The sequence below is a fragment of the Epinephelus moara genome, chromosome 16, assembly GCF_006386435.1.
Source record: "Epinephelus moara isolate mb chromosome 16, YSFRI_EMoa_1.0, whole genome shotgun sequence".
NCBI lineage: Eukaryota > Metazoa > Chordata > Actinopteri > Perciformes > Serranidae > Epinephelus > Epinephelus moara.
The window spans coordinates 13016126-13042114 of record NC_065521.1 but is presented as its reverse complement, the minus strand read 5'-3'; the positions used below and the strand labels follow the sequence as shown (position 1 = coordinate 13042114).

Below are 25989 nucleotides of genomic sequence, written 5' to 3'. Positions count from 1 at the left end.
GCTTCAGAAATGATTTTGGAAATGTAGCTTGTGTGGACGCTACCGCGCTAAGTGATCAATAAAAGAGCTTAACTACTGAGAAGTTACTTGATTCAGAAAACAGTGACGCTACCACCAAGCTACTGAGAAATGTAGTTAAACTACAAACGTCCGCTACTGTAGTGACGCTACTGCCCAACACTGGAAACAAAATATAAATAAAACTGTATGGTACTGTTCACACAAACTTAAATCAATAGAGCACTGCTTTAACTGTCACACTGTGCTACATTTCTGCTAATTAACAAATCTTTGCACCAAAATGAGTCTAAAAATAATGTTCTCCTTTAACTTAATTAAGTGGATCTCCGAGAAATAAAATATAAATAAAAGTGTTTATTGGACACATACTGTATCTTTGGTCAAATGTCAATGCAATTGCATTAGTTATTTGAGCCTGTCTTTGAGAGATGGATACAGAGATGTGGCGTATAGTGACTGCTATGGATGTTTGAGTAGACAATGGACAAGGACGGGAATTCAGTGAGGTAAGTTAATGACGCTCTTCTTGGCCTTCATGCATTCATTATACTGCAGTTCGTAGTGTTTTTTCAGGTGGCTGAAAAAGGTTAGTTGTGTTGCTTTGTGGTGGAGACACATGCTTAGTGCACTCTTTGCATATGATTTGTTTTTGCTTAAAATAAATGGCCCTGAATCCAAAGTAATTCCTAACAACAGATGATGATCCCTTTGGAGGGAGTTCTTCATGTTCTGCTCCAGACATCTGATTTTCGTCTTGCTCGTCTGTTCTCTGTTGTATACTCTTAAACTCTGGACTACAGCCGCAGCATTCAAGAGTCTTTCACGTGCTGCATGACAGCTGCCACTGCTGTTAGTTTAGGAAGCACTCGATTTGATATGCAGCAGTTTTGTATGAGCAGAGCACGCATTTTAAAAGGTCAATATCGCAGCCGACCATGTTCATTTAATTGTGGGAAGCCAAAATCATGATCGAGACTGATATTCGATTTATTGTGCAGCCCTACTCAGTGTGTCACTTTCTGTCAGTAGCCAAAGTTACCAGTTTAAGCTGAAGTGGACAGAGTGAATTAGGAAGCTGCTTACAGTTCACACTAGCTGGAAATTTTTGGCTCTATGGTGACAGGCACAGAAAGGCACAGAAGGAGAAGCCAATATGCGTCACCAGGTGTCTGCTAATTGTACTGGACTGTATCCACAAATGTGGATCACCGCCATAAGTCCTGGTGTTAATGACTCGCACCCTCTATGAATAAACAGAGGATTTTCAGTGGCCTGGAATCTTGTTCGATGGAGGCACTGTACGAGGAAAAGTAACTGGGAGGAAAAATATACATACAGTATATCTAGCATTCAGATAAGGACGACAATGAACTCCTATCTTCCAGCACAGACAGCAAGTCGATTCATCAGAGCTTCAAACCATTTAATGCCGAGTGACTCCTGAAACTAAACCACTAAATGTTTGATTCAAAGACAAATGTGTAGGGGGGAAAAAAATCAGCTAAGTTACAAGGTATTCGTGGAATGACAGCGTTATGTAACTGATTCTGAGTCCAGTCGAAGCTGCCAGCATGGAGGCTGGATAGAAAACAAATGTGAGGCTGAGTGAGATATGGGCCCTTTAAAAGGTTTTCTCTCTTTTTTTTTTTTTCTTTTTTTTTTTTTACGTCTGCTTACTTTATTTCAGATCATGAGTAGATATGGAAAGATTCCCATTAAACACATATATATTACACTTGCATATTACATAGAAAAATACAGACATGTGATCACTATAGAAGTACTGTCACTGAAAAAGATTGTCTGCACCAGGGACCCCACTGTTCAGATATATAGTATAGCATGGTGCAGTTCGGCACAGTACAGGACAGTAGAGTGGTTAATTAGTACAACCTTTGACATTATTCTGTAAGTTTCTGCCTACTCCTCTTTTCATACCTAAACCATAACAACGACCTCAACAACCAGACCTTCATATCAGTTCAGCACTTGTGAGCACATAACTTGCAACACTGATGATATACATATATATATATATATATTTCCCATGAATGATGACTGACATGTTGGACCTCACTGCTCACTTCAAACTCTGAATTTAAAAGGAGCTCAGGAAATGCTAAATTTCTATGCCATTCCTCTTTTCAGCATTGACTCTGATGTCAGCAATATGTTAGGAGCATAAACTCAACATAACAGCTGCTGCAAAACAGCATCATAGGGAAAATATAACCATAATCTTAATACATTAAATTATATTCTATGAAATTACCAAAAGCACAATCCGTTTTAAATTTAACTGCACAGATAACGAGACATCAAGCAGAAAATATCTGAACTTGCCTAACCACATTACTGATGCGAGTTCTGTAACATTGAAGGTTTTTCGTGACTGATTAGAAGGAACACCTTCGAGACATCTTAAGAAGATTATGAGCACGGTGGAACTGTGACTGCCAGTATTTCATTTTAAAGCAAAGTGGTAAAAAGACATTACTAGGAGCTTTTTTTTACTTTTTCAGTGTTTTATGACAGAAACTAACAGCACTGAAATTATATAATCAGACAGAAGACGATTAAGATTAAGATGGGTTTTTGACAAGCATATATTAGTGGGGACTTCCCCCTAAGCATCAGTAATTAATCAGTCAAGAAGCCCCTGTATCAATGGCAGAAACTAGTAATCAGAGAGAATGGGGATACTAGGTAATATCAACAACAGTAAACCCTGTTCTTGTGAACACAATCTGATGTTGTTGTGATGCATCAGCCATAACTTCACAATTTAATCAATCATAATGCTGTAATTTCTGCAAAATGTTTAGTATCTGTTCCTCCGCAACTTCTGAGACCACACAGGTGTTATGAGACAAGTTTCCCTCTGTCTGATGCCATATGTACTGTCAGAAAAGTTGTTTCCATTGTTTGCCTCACTCCTGTGCAAACAATTTCCTTTCCTGGCTAAGGTGAATTAAAATACCTCACCTCCCCGCTGCCCCTGGCTCCCAGCCAGCTGAGGGGCCTCTCGGCCTTCGTGATGGGGGCTGAAAACTTCTGTCTCACTCTGACTGAGTATCGCTGGGTTTCATTCGAAGGATCTTTGTGTAGTTTCTGGTCCATTACATTAGAAAAATAAGGAATAAAGAAGGAACATGGGAATGAACATTTTGACAAACTTTTTGACAATGTCCTTATGCTTGCTGTTGATTGTTTTTGTTGTTGGAGAATAGGGCTAGGCAATATATTAATACTATATCAATACTGTGATTAGAGACGAGATAGTGTCTTAGATTTTGGAAATCATAATATTGTAAGGTTGTCTTTTCCTTGTTTTAAAGGCTGCATTACAGTAAACCGATGTCATTTTCTAAACTTGCCAGACTGCTCTAACTGTTCTATTATTTGTCTTCACCCACTTGGTCATTATATTCACATTACTGATTCACAATATCAGCAGAGGTATTTAGTCAAAAATACTGTGATATTTGATTTTCTCCATATCGCTCAGCCCTGAAAAGAACCATTTTTAAGTAAGTAATGATGTAAAGTAGTCCGTATAATACATCCTCTCAGAAATGTGTTAATCCTTCCAAGTGACTCTCTGCCAGGTATCGTAACTCCCTGTTTGTTTTAGGACTTTGTCTTCTGTCTGGTTTTCAGTGAGTAAAAAACCTGTTCACTTGGACTGAGGTCAGGCGTCCTGACTTGACCAGTCAAAAACATTCCACTGTTTGGCCACAACAGAAAAAAAGTCATTCCCTGTTTTTGCTGTGTGTTGAGTATCATTGTCCCGCTCATAAAATTCAGAACTATGCATAATTAAAGGGATACAAGTCCTACACTGCAAACCCAAAATGAATGTGTTACCTCAAACACTGTTAAAGCTGAAGCTTCATAGTCATTATCAACTCAATACTGACATGCCAGAGCAAAAAGCTAAGACAATGAAAGATGTCTCGTTGTCCTAACCCACTGTATATATATAAAGAAACTTACTTGTTCCTTGTTTACAGCTTACTGAAACAATTGACTCTTGTTTCTGTAACATTCCAAAAGCTATGTTCACATTACAATACAAGGCGGCCCAAATTTTAACTTTTTTACTCTCATGTGACACAGATCCAATTTTTTTCAGGTAGTGTGGACACAGAAATCCAATTTCTCCAATCAGGTCTAACCCACCTCATATGTGATCTTAAATTTGATAGATATCCGATCACTGACCATGCGACCACTGTGACAACTGTATGTTTTTTCCTATCCTATATCCATGGTTTCCCACATCATACTTCACTGGGCAGGCGCAGAAGAAGAGGAAACCATGGAAGGCTGCCTTTGCCGTACCGCTGCTGCAGAAGGCTGCCCCAGTTGCCACCCAATAGAGCCTGACTGCCAGACGCTTTCTGACAGGGACAGCTTGCCTACATACTGTGACAGTGCTGTCAGGGGACGCCAACAGAGATCCTGGAATGGAGCCCTGGACATGCTAAGGTTTGAAAGAACAGTTACTCCTTTAGACCCTCCACATCACAGCCCATTTGTAGGACAGACCGTTATCCCAAAAACAAACAGCCATTTCTCCAAAATGACTATAAAGTCTCCAAAACAGAAGCACTTGGCTAATTATAATGCAGAATGACATCATTGGACGTTTCTATGGTGATCATTCAGGAAATGACAATTGCACCGCTATGTCATCATGTTTTGCCAAAGGCCTGTCTCCCATGTATGACATTTTCATGCCTCCGCGCTAGCTGTGGCCTGAAGCATTATGTTTTCGGGTTGTCCATCCATCAGATTTGGCACAAATGTCCACTTGGACTCAACAATAACCTGATTCAATTTTGGTGATCAAAGGTCAAGGTCACTGTGACCTTGCATTCGTCTCGTGAATGCAATATCTCAAGAAGGCCTTGAAGGACTTTCCTTAAATTTGGCACAAACGTCCACTTGGACTCAATGACAAACTGATTAGAATTTGGTGGTCAAAGGTCAAGGTCACTGTGACCTCACAAAATGTCTACAAATGTCTGATAGGATGAAATGATGAAGTGATGACATTTTGTATCCAAAAGGTCAACTTCACTGTGACATCAGTGTTCTGCAACAACACTTTTCTACCCAAAACTCAACAACACATCTCAGGAACAGAAGAGAAAACATTTGGTCAGATACTGAATAATTGACACTGATTTTGACATCCATCTTGACACTGTGCTGATTGGATAGATCTTATGTGCTGCTGGGTTTAAAGTGTGTGAAGCATCCACGTTTTAGAATATGTAGCTTCTTTGCAACAACATCCATATTTGAAGCATTGTCTACTGTCATTTCTACATATAAGTCTGGACAGACATGGACGTAAACTGTAACTGCATTTTGACTGGTTTGCAGAGGCATACATCCGAGAGGTGGTGGTTCTAGTTTGTTTTTGTTCCAACGCATGTGTCTGACGTTACTGGTTGCATGTGAAGTGTTTCAGGGCCAGAGATCCATTGACACTGATGTCAGAAATGCCTCACTTCAAGCATGAATGTGAACAGTCTAGGCAGGAAGCTTGTATCTGGGGAAATAATCAGAAGTGAACATTAAGCTCTGTAATGTTTATGTAACCAAATGTTTGCTCAAGAAATTCACAGTTGGATAAAAATGGAGCTGACTGTTTTGCTTCAATTTACTGCTGCTTTAGACTCAACAGTATGTTTCACAGGATTCCAGCACTGTATCCTGTCACACTGGAGCTGAAGAAATGTCAGCTTTGATTACTTTTTCCTTCCATGTCATTGTTGGGCTCACAGTGTCCTGACAACATCCCGTTCATTTGGGTCACCAAGTCTCGTGTTTTCTGTGGCTTAGGTTACCTATTTTTAGTGACTCTGACAACATAGGTGATATTTAACACTGGGGCTATAATGCACAGCTGATTTGTGGGAATCACATCCAACAGAATTCATCCATATATAATTATATATTTTTTAAACTGATCGACTTTGTAAAAAACAAAAAATGCTATTTTCAACATCTAGGTCAGAATTCAAAGTGGCTTGGTTAGACAGGGTCCATTGAGCAGATTTAAAAACAAAAGGAAACATCCAGTACTGTGTACACATTACACACAGGCTGACCAAAAGGACTCAATAATGGCCATGTGCAAACCCACCAAAACACGCTGCAAACATACAGGGTGTATCTGTGGAACAGAGAGGGAGGACGGACAGAAAGAGAAAATGGGAGAAAGTGAGACGGAGAAAAACAATGATAGAAGGAAGTGGCAGGAGTTGACTGGAGGACAGCCATGAAGTGAAACTGTAGATAGTGTGGAGAAACAGTGTGGTTACTGTGAAACAGCTGTGTCAGCTTTCAGCATACACACTGGACACCATCACACACGCAGCATGGATAAAGTCAAACACGTATGCATTCCCTGTGATACACAAGTTAAGGACACAGAGTGAGCAACACACACACACACACACACACACACGATCGCACTGCAGCAAGGCCGCCAAATCCAAGCGTGCGACATCTTGCACACTCCCACAGCCACCAACACCGACATATATGACATCCACATACACTTCCATCTGACTGCTGCAGCCTTGTTTTGTGACATCTCCAAACATGACACAAGCACACACAGGCAGAGGAAACATGACATCAAGCATGGGTGGATTATGAGACAATGGGGCCCTGGGCACAGACATGTAAAAGGCCCCACCACCTCTCCTACACAGGACTGGAAACACACATACACAGACTTTGTGGTGATTGCTTCTTTTTTGTTGTAGTCATCTTGTGTCTTTTCATAGTCATTTCATGTCTTTTTTGGTTGTTTTGTGTCTCTCTGCAGTTCCTGTGCAACTCTTTGTTGTTTTTTGTGTCTCTTCCTTATCAGTGCATATTAATTTAAACAACATTTTGCAGGTGATGGGCCCTAGGCCTGTGCCCGGTAGGCCCGTTCAGGAATCCACCCATGACATCAAGACATGGAAAGACTGCAAAATATAATGATCCATTCATCCAAATCTGACTTGCTACTCAGAATGAGCCTTATAAACAGAGGATGAATGAATGGATGAGTGAAAGTGAGTGTTGCGAGAGCCAGCCCAGTAAATAGGCCATCGGCTCGGGTCTAATTTTGGAAAGGCAGGGAATGAGCTGAAACGACCGGTGTCAAAACTCCTGTGAGTAGCCAGAGAGATAAGCGAGTCTGTCCAGTGGAGAATATGGCCTGACACAAATAAGGATGAAGCGCTAAGTTACAATAATTGTTATGATTAGATATATATCAGCTGTAATTTTCTGCTTCATAACAGACACAAAATATCTTAAAGGGACAAAAAGCGAAATCGTTTCACTGCTAGGTTTGCTGTTGTGCACTGCCTGTAGACCAAAACAAAGTGNCCCCGGTTTCACTACAGGCAGATTCACTCGCCACAGGGGCGAGGGAATAAAACCTAAACAGCCAACTTAGTTTAGCAGTTAGCGATGTCTTTCACTCACTCTCGGTCTCTGCTGTGTTTAGCTATGCCCCTGCCTACTTCAATGATGATGGTACCTGTAATAAATGTAATATATTTGCTGAGATGGAGGCGAGGCTCAGTGACTAAAAGAGCTGGTAGAAGCGCTCCATAGCTGTAAATTAACGTTACTCCAGTAGCCGGTGGCAGCCGACAAGTGCTAACTGCTAACACTCCCGGGAGCTAACGCTAACGTTCGTACTCTTCTACGTGAGCCCGCCAGGCCCGTGAGCCGGCTCACGAGCTCACGGAGAAGAGTAGGAACATTAGCATTAGCTCCCGGGAGCGTTAGCAGTTAGCACTAGTCGGCTGCCACGCTAACGTTCCACAGGCTCACGGAGAAGAGTTAGCGTTAGCTCCTGGAGTTACTGTGCATTCACACCAAAAGCTTTGTGAGCGCAAGCGGTCGCTCAGGTCGCTGGCATCGCGCTGCCTGGCAGCTCTGGCAGGGCTTGCAGAAGGCTGCCAAGGGGCGGGCCTTTCAAGCTGCGCTGCAGAAGATCTCTTTCTTTCTGTCTTTCTTTCACTGTCCCACCTTGAGAATATTCACGGTCTGCAATTGGCTGCTGCTCGCTGCTGCTTCAGCGGCATCGCTGCTCATTTGCATAAAGTTGAGCTTCTCTCAACTTCACAGTGACGCTCCGGTCGCTGGCATTGCGCTGCTCGCTGCTGCTGACGCTCCAGACGCCCTTCGTAGCAAGCGTACATTGAAAATGAATGGCTGCCGGCCGCTTATGACGCTCATGACGCTTTTGGTGTGAATGCACAGTTAGTCGGCTGCCACCGGCTACTGGAGTAACCTACAGCTATGGAGCGCTTCTACCAGCTCTTCTAGTCACTGAGCCTCGCCTCCATCTCAGCAAGTATATTACATTTATTACAGGTACCATCTGCCATTGCTCACTGGCTGTAGCCTTTTATAGGGAGGGAGGGCCAAGGGCTCCCAGCGGAGGGAGGAGGCGGCGATTCACATCAACGTACATGAACGCGCAGCCGGACCGGCTTGTAAACAAGGGGCTGGAGATCAACACATGCAGAGAGAGGGTGTGTGAGGTCATGCTATACTCCAGATGAAATTACACATCTAGTTCTTCACATAGCAATTTTTCAATTCCTTCAATCTAGAAATGATGAATTTCGCGTATTGCCCCTTTAACATACTGCACATACTAACACAACAACTGTCTACACACCCAGTCAAGTTTCCTAGACATTATTACTTTGTGGCCTGAAAGGAAAACCAGTAACGTGACTGTTCTAACCAAAGATGATTCAATGATAGCAGTGCCTGTGGTTTTACCTGTTGGGCCCCTGGGCACAGGTACAACACAAACCTTTGTTTATTACCTGTGGGGTGGAAGCCAGGTTAATGAGGATTCATTTGTCTGTGGTAGCTGGTTTCTTTTTTTTTTCTTGTTTTTGTTTTGATCTTGTTTGTGTGGGCCAGCAGAGGACCGGTGTTTACGACAGTGCTCAGTCTCAGCTGCAAGTAATAAGTAATCAAGAATGATGACAGTTTATTTCCTTTTGGTGCGGCCGGTGTCCCAAGACTGCCAAGGACACACACCAGCTTGTCTACAAAGAGAGCATATGATAGACTTTGTAGGATGATGGTCAGCATGAGTTTCGGTTTACGAGATCAGTCTTGGTGGCCTGAGATTTCTTTTTCTTCTTAATTTTACTTTCAACAGTTAACATTACATTACTCGGCTAGTGCGTCAATGGCACCCGAATAAACAAGCATCTGTCAGGTTAAGGATGACAACTTGTTGAAAGCTACTGGTTGCATGGCAACTAGTGGCAACTTGTGACTGTTACATATTGTGGTATTATGTTCTGTCATCAGTGCTACTGCTGTTAGCTTAAGTTAGCAATTTCAGCAATTGGTCAGTTTAATGCCAAATTAAATCTGACACACAGTCAGTAAACTTTGTTTTAGAGTGACAAACAATTCCAGTGATTTATTTAATATTTGTATTATTCAAATATCTTGCCAATTCTTCTTCATATTGCAGGGTTATTTTTGCCGTTATACAGCCAGTGAAATGAACATATCTGATCTTTGGATTCCATGAAGAATGAAACAAAAAGAAGGTCAAATAGCTGAATTTTAGACTGTGCTTGAAATAATACGAAAATATCCACATTAAGATGTCTGAAAAACACAGGCACAAAAAGTACTTTTTTCAAATCACTTGCTCTGTAAAAGTATTTCAGTCTCCTTGTGGTTCCTGTAGAAATTCATCAAAATGTAATCCATTGCATTGTTACACTTGATTATCATCATGTCATCTCCTTAGATTATGAACTAGTGCCACTCTCCACGACAGCTACAGAGCAGACCTATCAGACAATCACACAGACTGTTGGAGCTGCGATGATTAGTCAATTAACTGATAAGTTGATCAAAAGAAAATGAATTATCAACTATTTTAATACTGGATAGTTTTAGTCATTTTTTCAATTTTCTGGTTGCAGCTCCTTAAATGTGAGAATTTGCTGCTTTTCTTTGTCATTTATGATAATAAAAAAAATAGGTTTTGGGTTTTGGACTGTTGGTTGGACAAAAGACACAAACTGAAGTTGTCACTTGGGGCTCTGGGAAATTGTGAACTCATTTTTCACAATTTTTTACATTTTATAGACTTAAATAATCAGTTAACCTTGGAAATAATGATAATGAAAATGATTGTTAACTGCAGGGCTACAAACCATGTAAAAAATCAGAAAGCAAGAAAAAACTCGACACCCGGAAACGATCTATTAAAAGTATCTGACTCTATTGATACCTTAAGTTTTCAGTATATTACCGACAGGCTTCTCATTTCTCTCCATTGTGTGGGCCAAAAGCACAATTCTTTCTATTACTGCAAATATTCAGAGAATACTGTGTTGAAATATAGACAGCATATGTAGTTGTCTCAAAAAAACCTTCGTTGGTGAAAAAGTGCATGTCTAGTTTAAAGAAAAGGAAGCATGTGGACACACACACACACAATAATATACCACCTAGACCTATTTAATCTGTTTTATGGTCTTCAAGTTGCGTCATTTTCCCCAAACGATTCAGTCAGAAGGCCAGGGGAGCTTGCAGTTTGCATATGTTGGAGAGAGCGGGAGACTACGTAGGAGTGTGTGTGTGCGGCAGTGTTTTTCCTTCTCTGGGGCATATACTACAAGCCACGATCAGTGTAGCACTAAAACAAATCTGACCCAAGCAGATTCCAGCTCCTGCCAAAAGCAAATAGAGTCTTAAACGCTACATAATACAGCACACAGCAGGAGTAAAATGGGAATGCGTTAGAGCAACACAGAAAAACCATAACAAGGAAAAAAAAAACACAGTATGCAAAAAGAAGGACGGGGAGGGGGGAGAGTTGGACAGAGAAAGAGAATAACAAGCGTAAAATGCTGGCGGTGGAGGAGAGGAAGAAGGGCAAACGACAACAAGAGGAAATGAGGCAGAGGCAGACTGAGAGACGAACAAGACAGAGACACGTTTAAAGGCAAATTAGGACTTTACTGTTACCGGGAATTTGATTTAAGACCATTTTAGTAACCAAAACAAAAAAACAGGAAAATCTGTGTTTCATTAAAGCCTTTCTGTATTAACTGTGGACAAGTATGCAAATAAAACCACCTGTGGTGAAGCAGCAAATAACATGAACATTCCTGCATGTCCATTTTTCATCTTGGTCTGAGAATGTCTTATTCTATTTGCAGATTATATTAAATAAATATCCATAGTGGTGTTGTCACAACATTAGAATTCAATATATCTTGAAAAATATCAATATTGCTTACCATTTTCAATACCAATTGACAATATGGGCACACCACTGAAAGTTTTTATAAAAAGAAATATAACAAGGCCATAACATGACATCAACAACGTTTCTTATTTAGTAGCAGAGGACAGCAGAATGACTGTAGTAAATATTACCATCAATTTACATTTATTTACTTTAATGAAAACAATATTCTACTTGCGGTAGTGCACATGTTCAAAGCCTCTGAGGCTGTCACACATTCAAAAGGCAATGAAGAGCGAGTAAAACAAAGCAAAGCTGTGCCACAAAAGCCTGTATGCAACCAGAGTGAATGAGACAAGTGATGAAAAGACAGCAATATGAATGAGTAAGAGGAGGCGATGCTATGGGGGCGTTGCAGCAGTGTGTGTCATCTGGTTGTTGGAGAGAAGAGAGAGCAAGAAAGAAGTCTGGCTGCTCAATTGATTGAAATATTATCAAAATCACAATATTGCCAAGTGCAAAATTCCAATTGCATGAGCTGCAATTTTTCACTGAACGTAAAATATATCACAACATACTTTTACAAATGATGCATTTGTGGCTCCGGCCTACAGATCGTGGCCAGACGTAAGGCAACATGCTTGTTTGGTACAGACCCTGGCAAAATTCACATTTTCGTCATTTTATAGTTTTCAGTGAAAATGAAGTGCGAAAATTACAATTCCCACAAAGATCGATATATATCAATCATATCGCGATCGCAATATCTGTCAAAATCATCGCAATATGACTTGTTTTTGCATATCTTGCAGCCCTAGAAAGTAGTATCAATAGTACTGATACTGCAGAAAATGCAAGACAGTAATTCTTATATATTGGTTTGTGTATATCAAAATATGCTAAAAATGTCCCCCAAAATATCTTGAAAATTAATTGCTATGTTACAAGAAGAAACCTAACACCGCCATCTGAAATAATCATTATTAAATGTCATAATAATCAAATAAATCTAATAAATTGCCTTTTTTTTAAGTACTACTGTTTCTAGTATTACAGTGTAGTGCAGTTCTGCGTGTGGTTTGTCCAAGTGGTGTTGCCGTACCCCAGCAGGAGCTGTTGCTCGACTGCTGTTGGCTATGTGCAATCAATGTTAAACACTGTACTGTTTCTCCAACTGAATTAAAAAGTGGAAAGCTAGAATGTAATCTGAAAGTGTCAATCATTACTGCAGTACTGCATGTATTATTTATGTAGACAGTAGAAGCTTTCATTTATTGCATATTTGTATAGTATACTGTATAGCTGTAATTCTGATAAATAATTTAATATAATAGGAAATTAGTTTTCAGTTTTTTTATGTGTGTGTGTATGGGGGAGTTCCATGGCTACAGCCTTGGGAAAATGAATATTTTATTAATAAATCAATACTTTCGACAACACTAATCAATGGCACAATTTAATGTTATATTTCAGTCAAGTTGAAACAAAAAAATAATTTCAATATCTCATTAATATCATGAAAAAGTGGCAGTATCATCAATATTATTGACTTAGATTCTAATCAGTGTTACATACTTTAACATCACCTTGACGGTGGGTTTAAATTAACATGTGACAGATTATAGAGCTCAGCCTTTATGTAACACTGCTGTACATACTGTACACGCCAGTGTGTACAGTATGTACAGACTGTATTCTGCACATATGCATACTCCTCATGTACCACCATGAAGCACCGAAACCTTCATCAACAAGAATACAAATCTGACCATGACCATCAAATCAGTCATGCCTTATTTTCCTGCATTTTTCAGATTCTGTATCTGTGCTCTCTGATAAAGCAGACTGGAAGACAACATGACATGTTGACCAAAAAGAGGAGCGGGAGGTTGGACTCTGTTTTAATAATCATACAGCCCACACACGCATAGCTTGAGTTTGTGTACTACACTAAATGGACAAATGCAAGACGAACACAGTGAGAGAAGAGACATGAGAATAGGTGAAGGAAAGAGAAGAGGGAATACTGAGGTACAAATGGATTTCTATAAAGTGACAAAAGATCATGAAGATGGGAGAAAGAGGGAAAGGCTCAAAATGTAACTAATGCATTAGGACTTCCTGAACTCTTTATATTGCTATGTAATTCCCTGAAGTAGCTTTAAAGTTACAACAATCATCTGACATCAGTCTTGTTACAGCACTTTATTTGAGTTGTGTAATGCATATAGTGAGTGAAAATTTAAATCCCACTTCTATGATTTTATTTGTCGTCAAGCAATCAAGAATATCATGTAATTAATATCCAATGCATCTTTAAATTCAAACAACATGCTGAAAACTCCAGAATATCAGACTAATAGTCTCCGTGATTTATGAATGATTGTTTTGTATCTGAGAGCTAAATCAAAAGCACAAACAAGTCGAGCCTTTTCCCACTTTAATAGATTGACACAGAGGAAGAAATCAGGTTTCAGGAAGCCAATTTTAAGACTTTCCAAGACATTTGTAATCCTAGAGGGAGTTGACTTTAAGACAAAGTATAAATCCAAAACCAGACATAAAGCTGTCAAAGCTAACTTGTCTACAGTACATGATGAAACTATAAACCAACAGGATAAGATGAAATGCTGTTAACAGATCTCCAGACTGCCAACCTTTTGTCACATCTCTACCCATTTTAGAGACAGTTTTAAGTTTGTAAAAGCAGATAAAAAGCGCTATTTGCACAATCAGTAAATGTCAAATATAATTTTCTTTATTTCAAGTCTTAAGTCCAAGTGCTGGCGTTGTGGGAAAGAGGGAGAGAGCGAGAGTGAAAGTGTTGTAGCCGTAAGCTAGAACATGCTTCGTCCTGTCAGCTTCGGCCTGCTGTTCTGCATTTACACTGGAGCCATGGTGTGTGTGTGTACACGTGTCAAAAGATGCAGGCAGGAAGAAGAAGAAGTGAGAGAAAGATAGTGAGGCTTTAAATGTTTATGCCAATATTAACAAAGGGTATTGACTTGAACTGCATTAAGAGCACGTGTGTGCATGCAGTGGGCCGTCCGGTCAGCCACAACACTTTAGGATGACTAATTGTCCCACAAACAGGATGAGAAGGGTGGAGCCTTCTGTGGGGGGCCTGTTGAGTTACAACCAATCTCTCTCTGTGGGCTTGTCTCTCCCTCCCTGAGCTACAGTAGCATCAGGAAACAGAGAATGAGGAATGGAGGGGGGAAAAAAAGGTTGAGAAGGGTTAGCAGCTCAGTGAGAGCCCCTTCCACTGGGCCTCAACAGACAGATGCAGACAGAGTGAGCAAGAAGACAGAAAGCTGAATCTCATTTGCTTGTGTTTTATGTTTCCTTCTTAGTCTTGCAATTCGCTGCAATATCCAGAAATGTGAACACCCCCTTTCTGGAGAATATTATTAAATGATGACGGTCAGAAGATGACATAATTTCCTTCCCATTTGTCGAGGCAGGGGGAAACAGCTTGCCTGGCTTGCTCCAAAGTTTGAAAATATGCACCTCTAAATCCCTCGAACTAACAAAATCATGAATGCATCAGAGTTGGCTAAACTACTGTTGAACCAAAGGAACGACCTCCTCATGTGCTGTCCAGTGTGATCGACAGTCACGCAGGACACGCGCTCTGTCGTGAGCTATAACTGGACTATGACCAGGATGTTCACTCCTGAATGTGTTGAAACGTGATGTTTTCACATCACAGATAACAAACACGTAACAGAAAGTGTAACAGGACAAACGTGACGCTCATGTCAGCTGCTACACGAGTTTTATGCGGGGCGGCTGCCCTGCAGGTGTGTTGAACTGTACTATGACTGGGCATAGGGGTGAATGATACATGTCTCACAATTTTAGGAAAGGTGTGTTAAATAAAAACACTGCATGTGAAGACAGAGCATGAACCATGAGCACATGACAAATTAAAACACTGCAGTGAACACACTTCCACCCTTGACAGTCACTTGTTTCTCTGCCGTGTGATGCTGGGCAGGTAACGTAGATTTATCAAAACTTTTACACTGAAAACAGCTGCCTACTGCTGGAGACAAGGTCAATGAGAGCATTTAGGGCTCATTGAGCATTTGGGACTCATTTAGGCTCAACGTTCGATACAAATACAGACATGGATGGAGTCTTCTGTCTGTACTCTGCGTTTCATTCTACTGTAGCATGCGGCAGTGTAGCATGGCTTAAGTGAGATATGACCGTAGGAGACGACAAAGACATCTAAAAAATGTCAGAACGAAATGAATCGGTAATGTAGTGACAAGAAAGCTCTGTTCACACGTCGCAATGTATTTCATGGCCTCACCCACCACTGCCGTTTACAACGCTGCTTCTGTTACAGGTAGGCTACATAATTATGACCTCCTTCGCTATCGCCTCGTTTGTTGTTTATGAAACTTTCGACTCTGCCCTCTACTGCCTCTACTGGCTGTGTTTCTGCCAACATAAAGGATGCATGGAAGCAGGAGGGCAGTTCGAAACCATCGTTTTTTTGTTTTTTTTATGTAAAGGGAGTAGCTATATATGAGCCTAGGGCCTTGTCTACACAGATTTATGAAACTAAAATTTTCCTTTGTGGCCTGTTCTCCACATGCAAATGGAGTTTTAGGTCACTAAAACTGAAATTTTTTGACGTCATCTCCTCAGCCCATCATTGCTTTGTGTTAGCATTTTACAGCTTGATCTAATGACTACACACTTAAACTTCGTATTGCTGCACCACTTTGCATTCTAGTGTGCACACAGATATTTTGTAAAACGAAGGTCGTCTGGACAGATTTTTTTAACAGAGCAGGAAAATATCCATTTTTAAAAATATCTATATAAACAGGGCCTAAAATAGAACCAGAACCTTATTGGTTATGGGCCGTAAAACCAAAACAATGAAAACACTCTCCACATTCTCCAGTCCAGAGACTCCGGTTACACACAGTCATTTGACATATAATTAGCATAAAATACTGATAAGTGCAGATTTAAATCATAATCAAAATGCAAAAATGTTGACTTCGTGCAACTCAAAAATCACACAGGCTGTGCCTCTCACACTGGACTGAGGGCTTGGTGTTAAGGACAGTCTCTAACTCTTTTCTTTGATAGCCGTCAGAGCAGAGACATTTAAATACATGCACTGCTTCAAGTCCATGAGAGACAACTTCATACATACACACACACATATACACACACACTCTCTTTCCCAGGTTTAATGAGTGGCTGCACTAATGAGCCAGTCGTGCTCTTAGCGTGGCAGTAAAACACGTCCAAGTTAACTCTCACATCAGTCTAATTAAAAAGCCTCAGTTTAAATTAATGGAAACACAGAAGGCAGTGATGGTTACAACAGACTTTTGGCTGTTTAAGGAAATATCTTTAGCGTGGAGTTTGGTAGTCTGATTCCAGTTAAACTAAATCAAAGTCAATGAATGAGCTGTGCGTTTTTCGGAAACAAGGGCGGACTTTGACTACTTCTTGTTAAAGGCCTGTGTTTGTGTGACATGGGAAACGTTTCTTACTGTAAAATTTCAAATCTTTTTCCCATGGTTATTCCATCATAAATCACAAGCTGCATGATCAAGCTTTGACCGGGTTGTTCTTGACAACCTGTGGCCAAATTTCTCATTACACGTCTCACGCTGGGAAACAAAAGTCATAACTAAACTTTCCTGACTTTTACAGAACGTTTCAGAAACGGGTTGGGCGGTAGAACTAATACTTTAGCGACAGTCTGAATCCATGGCTGGTGGCCTGTGGTTCTGCCAATTTAAATAGCCCAAATCCATTCCTTTAAATTCCAGCCTCCTCACCATGAAACCAGGAAAACGTGAAGTAAATAATGAGCCTCTACGAGTGTAAATTGTCCAAGATCAGGGGTGTTAGAGGAGCTGGAATCGTGGGGAGTGATTCTTAACAACAACCTTGTCTAAAAAGTCCTATGCTGTATGAAAAAAATGTCCAGGCATCTTCACTGTATTTACAGAGGTCAAGAAGTACCTAGGGCAATTACATATGTTTTTTATCAGGTCTTTACTCTTAAATGTATTATTTTAGAGTTTGGCATATGTAACTGTCACCTCAATCCAGATCTGCTGTCCGGGTTACTTCTCCAAAGACAGACTGACGGTGATTTTAGTCTCTTGTTAAGCGTTTAAGCTGTTCTCCGGCCGCGTTAAGCCCTGTGTGGCTCTGCTAAAGAAAAGCAGACCTGTGCGTTATCTCAAGTCAGCCTGACAGGTAAAATGGATGCGGATGAACACTATATGAAGCGCTGTCTCAGGTCTGTGCCTCAAGGGGCAGCTTGGTCACCATGGCAAATATTTCTTAGACTTGCAGCCAATTCAGGTTTGTATGGATTTAGCTGGATTGATGATTGGGAAGGAGGGGAGAAATAAGAAATACTGTAAGTGTATTTTAATATTTAACTATCCCTTGGCACTTTGCGTGAAGAAATGCAATCCTAGAATTTAGATGCATCTTAAACATACTGCTCAAAGTAGGGATTTTAATCACCAATCGATTAACCACCAAGAAAATTTAGTCTGATTAAGCATATTGGTCTATAGGTTAATTTTGCAAATTTTGAGTTAACTGCACAGCACACCACGCTTGTCTGTTGGGAACGAGTTGGCAGCGCCACTTATTCTGCACTTACCACTAACAACGGCATTCTGACCCCACAGCATTGCTGCGGAAACATGGCTACCATGTTTCCGCAACCTTAAACATTGTTAACTAAAATATCACTGTTAGCACCATAAGCAGTGTCAACACAGCTAGTCCTGCTGGCAGGGTGGCCCTACCAGCAGTAATAGCCAAATCACTGCAAACCGGCTCCCAACCGACCTGTGTGGAGCACAGTGCAGAGTGGCCAAGGTTAACTTTAGCTAATCAGTGGAGGGTGGGCACTATATTTCAGTATGTAAACACAGTTAGCCGTCTGTCTGTCAGTAGAGCCAACATCACAAAACATTAAAACTTCACCGCCTTGAAGTGGAAATACGGTACTAAGAGCTCAATAATCAATGCTTAAGGTTCTCTTGTATTCAAATCATTTTGTTTTGTTTTTTTAATTCTTAAAAATTACTGGTTTTTCACTGGTTAATGGGCATCGGGCTTTCCAGTTCAAAGCTTTACTACAATGGAGGTTTATCACATATCTAACCCATTGTATGTTGATGCAGACACGATTCAATCCAAACAGCCTTACATTTCCAACAGCAAATACATTTTTGCCTTGGGGGAATTGAACATCTGACCCTAGCAGTGTTACTGTTGTGCTAAGCAACCCCCGACCACAACACGCAACCCCAACCCTATGATCCCCAGGATTGTTCACCACCACAGAGTCATTCATACGTCAAACCCCGAGACCATGCAATTCTGTATGCACCACTGTGACCTTAAACTGTGAGGTGAGCTGCTATTGACATTTATCTCGCCAAGCCCCTCAGGGCCTTCAAACAAGACCTAATCACACCAGCCACAACACCAGAGCCTCTACTACATTTATGTTATAGCTACACAATTACCTCTCATAAGGAATCCATTAGCCCCTGTTTAACACGTCCACATTAAGGAGGGAGGAGGAGATCGAGGAATAACACAATAATAAAAAAGGAGTAAATCCATTAACATGTGAATGACAGATGTCTGTTTTTCTCCTCTCTGTTGCTTATTCATTCATTCATTCATTCATTCATTCATTCATTCTCCACAAAAGTGATTCAACTTCAGACCAGCTCATGAAAGTGTACACATTTTGCAGCTGACAAACACCTGGTGTCTCTTTCCTAGGTGAGTGTTTTGTTTGAAATACGCAGAAGAGAAACTGGGTAGCACAAACACTGTCGTTTAACAGACAATGGGAAAATTCAGGAGAAAGGACAACAGAGTATTGAGCTGTTTGAATGACATGACAACTCAGAAGTGCGGGGCAGAAATACCGCAGTAATCAGCACTTGCAATAAAAGATGGAGACCAAAGCAAAAAATGCGATCGAAGGATTACTGCTACTGGCACTCTTCTTCAAATCTATCTGTAATTGTATGGCACAGCCCTAGTGACACATCCTCTCTCTAGTGGATGGATTGGATGGATAGTGGATTTTAGTCACATCATATCAATTTAAATTGAGCTTACAAATTTAATAGTTTTGAACGGAGAGCTTCAGTATTTAGATCGAGTTGCTTATGAAAAAATAAGATTTAGTAGCTATTTTTTCAGTGTGTCAGATACATATTTTATCAACATTTAAGTGAGCAGCAGTATCATACTCATTATTATTAAAAGGACTCAGACTGGGATCAGGGCCATCCCTACACACTACATTGTTTTAAAACATCCTTAAACTAAGCCTGAGCCTCTGTCTGTGACAAGGGATTGTGACCGGGGATCATCTAAATCTGAGAGCAGGGCAGATTAAACTGGAATCATATCCAAATATTTGTCTGAACTTTGAAAACCCCTTTCTACAGTGTTGATTCGGGACGAGGCCTAGCCAAACCAACATCACAGCCTGCCAAATATAAATAAATTGCAGAGTGACACCAATTTGCCCTCAAACAATCATCAGCTGTTGCTGAACACTGACAGGTAGGGTTTTGCGATATGATGGTATGACAGTAGAATGTGTCCATCAGTAGAGATTAGGAGGGATGCACCAATTCTAAAATTCCGGGCTGATACCAATGTTTAAAAAACAATTTGGCCAATGGCTGAAACTTACCTGTCCTGTCCATTAAAGGCAAAATGCCCTAAAAAATATCTTTAACAAAAAAAAAAAGTCTTTTTACTATATATGATATATCATAATTACATCTCTAATATCTATTTTATATTGCTGTGAAAACATCAACAAATTTCTCCTTCAATCAAATTTAATCAACTTTTCTCACCAAAAACTAAATTTAAACAAGATTACACTAGCAAATATCATGAAAAAGGTCAAATTTACCCTTGCAAAATACTTCTATTTACTGAATAAAGCCTGAATGTATCATACTGTCACTCAGTGCAACCTCCATCAGTAGTTAGTTCCAGCCACTGACTGCTAACAGCTAAACAAGCTCTCCTCAACACAGACTTGTTGCTCAGAACATAAAAAATACAGCATGTTCTCTGACAATGCTAAAGTGAGTTTGCCATGTCCTTTTGTACCGAAGGCATCCCAGAAAAGATCTCTGTTTGTCTCGTCTTCAATAGTCCCAGGGATGAAGGGACACGCAGAGAAACATCATCCACTGCCATCGGTAAATGTCATTTTATTTGCCATTACGCTGCTGGTAGTTAACAAGGCAAATTCCAGCTGATACAGATGTTTTACGCAAAAAGCGGTGCATCCCTACAGATTAGGCGATACATTTCTACCACGGGAGCTATGCGGGGCAGGTTATGCAGCAAATCAAGGCTGGATCTTTATGTGATCTTGTGATTCTTGCGCGATCTTGTGATACTGTAAATCAAGCTACCTCCCAATGTAAAGTGATTTGGGCAAAAATGGAGGAGGAGTTAAATTAAATACAGACACCTGTAACACCTGAAATTATTATTCTAAGGAACCTTAAAGCTTCTTTCAGAATTTGTTCTACTGTTTTGAATCTTATGTTTGTAACTTAAGTGTTGTCCCATGTAAGGCTGTTGTTTTTATTCATATAAAAGAAATAATCAAATGTGATAAAGTACGGTGTGGTTACTTGAAACAATTTCTTAACTGAATTCACAGAACAATTATTGTATCATCATATATACCGTTACCATGATATAAAATCGCATATATTGAGATAGAAGATTTTGGCCATATCACCCACCCATATGAACAGACAACAGTATCATCCATCTGCCCAAACCTAGCCTTTATCTATAACTAACTGTCAACACTATACTTGATATCTCCTGGAGAGGTTCTCTTAAATTCTGTGATGCTTAAAAGAAGAAGCTGAGTAGCAGTAAGGGCCAACAAGCAAAAACTAAATTTGTCTACCGTCAAAAATTATGTCGTAACGTTTATATATCATGGTAACTCTCTTTAATATCTCAAGATATTAACCCATTGTGTTTAATGTTGCAAATCAATGAGTAGGACTGCTTTATGGTTATATTGGATTGGTATATGATTGTCTGCAACAATGTTGAGAACTCTGATTTTTCAGGTTGTTTCAAGTGCTTCATTTTGTCCTTTTATGGGCTGTCAGTTGGATAACACAAGCTATATTTACAAACTAAATGAATCATGAAGTAATTTATTCAATAGCCTAATCAACCAATTCAACAGTGAAAATAACTGTGAGCTGCAGCCCTGCTAGTCTCCTATCTGAAATTATACAAACATCCTCCCACTCTTTCACTCAGTCAGGTTTTGATAAAACTAAAACTTTTATAAGCTGCCCATATCCGTATCAGGGCAAAGACTGAGTTTGCACATGACAGCATTTATTTTAAACGTCTACTCTTAAGATCACTTTCAACACTTAAAATGACAGAATCAATCTTAACAGTCTTGTTGCACCTGTGTTGTGACGAGACGCGCCTTTAGAGATCTCCTTAAAAGTCAATAGGAACTCACAGCACTGACTTTAAACTGCAAACTCCATGACCTTAACAAAGTCACTGGAAAAATTTAACTCACAGCAACAAAGTTTGTGAGTGTGCAGACCTGTAGGTGTTTGTGAAAATGTGTGAACGTACGTGTGTGTGCGCGCGCGCATACACACACATGCATTCCATATTCCCTGGAATTAGCCTATGTTTCAAAATAGTGTGCTGCACCTTGAGGCCCCCATGCATCTGTTATCATTTTACAACCTGCCTGTAACTCAGCAGAGTACAAACCTCCTGAGCACAATGTGCTCCACTAAGCACCTCATTACAGAAAAAGACCCTTTGTGCCCCACTGAGGTAATGGGTGGGTGGGAGGAACCTTTAGAAGAAGGAGTCAACACGGCAAAGTGACAGAGTGATTATCCCTTTCATGACAAAACCCCCCTCAACTTCCACCTTTTTCCAGATTCATAAACCTGTGATAGACCGTACGTTTTCTCGGAGAGTGATGTATGCCTCCTGCTCTTGCGTCATGGAGCGGGTGACACTGAGAAACACAAGGCTATATTACTGAGGATATGCGCTCTGAGAGATACAAGGTTTTGATCCAGCAGCAGTGGGAGGTAAGTGGTCAGTGAATCATGTAATCGCAGGGTGTAGCATGGTGTTTACTCACAATGTAGCAGAGCAGCAACCCAGTAAAAACGTGCCAACACAAGGCGGAAACAAGCAAACATACAGGTAGAGGAACAAAACCACAATGTGGTGAAATAACACTGTTGCTCCAGGCACAAAATATTAATTTTCCGATCTTATCGCTGTATCAAATTTACATAGAATACCTTGTCTTTCATCATATTCAAGAGTCAACGCTACATGAAACAAAAACTGGAACAGTCCCTGTAATTCAAGCTCAGCAAAACAAACAGACTACTATGCTAAAAAATGGCCAAATTGAAAATCCTAGAGATTGTGGAAAAAAGGAAACCACACATATCAGACAAAACATTTCTCTTAAGTATGACTGAAATGCAATTTTCATTTCTCTTCAGCCAAGGGAACCACTCTCAGCCTAAGTGGAAACACTGCTATAAAGCCATTATGCCCACACTTAAAGATAATGCTAGTCTTTCAATTAAATTATAATAATTATCAAGTCCTGCTTAAAGCAGTGCTGGTGGTTTTGTTTAAAACTTCGGCCTCAAAGTGAAATGCACAAGCTGAAAATTCACACCACAGAGAACACTTAATGATGACCACTGAAATGATTTAGGATCCATACAAATTCCTGCATGTCTACATTAAAACAGTGTACAAACAGTGTACAAAACAGTGTTGCTCAACACAGGATGTTGCACACTGCTGTTATCTGATCATATATATGGAGGATGCAATATAGAATACTTGTCAACATGTTTCCTGAGGGTCACACAACAATATTTTCTCTAACTGCAGTAACTGGCTGAAGTCTATCCGGCTCCATGCTACTCCACTCAGCTCCATGCTGATCTGTCCCTTTGTCTTCCCCGCCTGCAAACAGGAGCAGCCTCCTCCACATCAGAAGCTGACAACCTCCAGGAAGGAACACTTCAAAAACCACACAACAACATCCATCTGCCTGTCACTTTACACACACACACACACACACACACACAACATCGGAGATACATGTTCATCTAATGCAGTGGAATAACCTCCAGTTCGGTTTATTTTTTCTCTCGGGCGTTTTTTGGATTTGCGCACTGGCACTGCTGCAGGCAGGCAGGCAGGCAGACAGACAGGCATACACATGTGGAACGTGGAGTGAAGCGCCCGCCTGTAACAATAACACCACACACAAAACATAACCGGGAAAAAAGGCTAGCGTAGAAGTTGTGCTGAAATGCGAAATGAATGTGCAATGTGAAATGCCATGTGGCCTCAGCAAACGTAAACGCGCTATAGCGAGGAAACAAAGAGGAAAAGCTGCAGGATTTTCCCCTTTTTTTTTTCCTCATATGTAGCGACTAGCTCATAACATTACATGCTAACCGGAGTCTTTACTGCTTTTCTGTCAAAAAACCCCAAGCTGCTCTCTTACCTGATGTGGCATATCAACCTTCACTTTGTGCAGTAGCAGAGGGGGGACCCAAAGGCTGGAGCCAGGTCGCCAAATTTTCCGAGCCGGTGGAGTTGAAGGCAGCTTTTTAACAATTTCCCCACGCTGAAAAAAACTTTTTTCCTCCGTATAAAACAAAACTGTCAACAGAGAAGAAAGGAGGAGTGATTAGGCAGGGCTATCTAACGGTCAGTCAGGGAGGGGGGGGCTGGGGGTTGGGTAACGTTAGAGCCCTGATGACGTCCCGTTATTTCTTGCATGGACACAGTGTTACGCCAAACGTCACTCAATAAATCTGGCAATTCAATAGCTGCCTCGCTCGCGCGGCGGTAAACACGTCTGGGAACAGGACTTTAGACCTTCCGCGAGAGATTTCGGGACGTGTGGTACATTCGGCACACAACTCACACATGATGCTAACTAAACTTTTGAGTTTTCCGACTGTTCACGCCGCCTGCCGCCCTCCTCCTCTTGCTGTCTCGTTAGGGGAAAATGTGGGACTAAAATCAGAGCCAGCATGCGAGTCATAGAGGCGTTTGCTTGTGAACATACCGCATTGAATAGTGACTCCACTCCTAACCTGTGAAATCATGTTACTAGTGCTGTACATTCGCCAACACGCACGGCCATGTTCAATTGCCACATATTTAAAAGGGGTTTTGCCGACCCCCTTTCTCCTCACGCGGGTACAGACCGTTAACGGGGCTCGGACAGTGGCTAACACAAACGGCGGCAGTTAACGTTACAGTGTGTCCTTTAATGTTAACACGTCGTGTATATTACTGTGTTATCAATATGACAACATGTCAGCTAAAGACAGCGCAAAAATACAAGTAAAACTCGTGTATTTAAATTAATAGTACATAATTATCACCATTAAAATACACTAAAAGTACCCAAAAATAATGCAGAACTGTCCATTTCAGAATAAGATGTCATAGTATTGGATTAATTTTTAGTGCATTAATGTTTAAATCGCCTTAATGTTGAAGCTGCTGAAGGTGGGGCTTATTTTAACTACTTAATGGGCCTATACTTGATCTGCCCGGTAGCTTGTGTGGCATCAATGGAGTTGTATCTCAATCTTTAATATCCCACTACTGTCATTTGTTAATTATATTTTCTATTATTAATTTGAATCCGAAGTAACTAGCTTATCAAAATGTAGCAGTGGAGTGAACAGCACAGTATCTGCCTCTGAGATTTAGTGGAGCAGAAGTATAAAGTAGCAGAAAATGTAAATACTCGCGATAAGTACAATGTGTACTTCAGCACAGTACTGGAGTAAAAGCACTTCCCAGCAGTGGTAAGGTATTAAGTGAAATGGCCCCTCTTCAATGACAGTTCGCCAGTATTGAGTAGGTTACATTGTTTGTGTCAGCCGCATGTCAAAATATTGCAGCCCGCTAGAGAGCAATAACAACAGCTAACGCTACGTTAACAGCAGCACACTTCACTGGCCTGAAAGGCGCGTGTGCCACTCGGCCTGAAAGCACTTCTCAGCAAAAACGAAACGAGACAGAGCAAAACTACACCGCTGCTATAATGTCACATCACCGCCCACAACGCTAAACACACACAAAGGTAGAGGAAAGTGAAAAATAACTTACATTAGTCCATGCGAAGCGCAACGTAGGCAGACACTAGATCTGTATCAACATAGACGGGCTGCACTTCTCCATAGTCCCGCCCCCACAATTTAACAGTCAGGCATATCTATACATATATATAATCCCCTCGGCGTCCAATCACAGCGCTCCACTCCGGAGTAGAGTCTGCTCCCATTGGTCGAGAAGCGGATCAGTCTGGAGCTGAGTCCCCAGCTGTCTCTTTACCATGTAGGGGTGTGTCGTGACGTTGCGGACAGCCTGGTAGGTAGTAAACCCGTTTCATCAAAAATAATAGTAAATAAAACGCATTAAAATACATCATTACATATCATGACAACAGCCACATCCTGGAGCTTGTGACGTGCAGGGTGTTGCCTCGCCTGCATTTACAGAGACTGGAGAGATGGTGAGAGATGCCACAGCAGTTTATTATTTTTTTT

General features: G+C 40.7%; 1 protein-coding gene across 1 annotated transcript in view; it reads right to left on the bottom strand.

Annotated features, from left to right (window-relative positions):
• Nucleotides 1–25640, bottom strand: part of LOC126402434 (vitamin D3 receptor A) — a 105555-nt gene extending 79915 nt beyond the window's left edge. The window contains exons 1-2 of the mRNA XM_050064417.1: nt 25550–25640; nt 23922–24079 (exon numbers count right to left, since the gene is read on the bottom strand). The gene's annotated coding sequence lies outside the window, so the exon portion shown is untranslated. The remainder of the gene's footprint in view (nt 1–23921; nt 24080–25549) is intronic.
• Between the last annotated feature and the right edge of the window lie 349 nt (nt 25641–25989).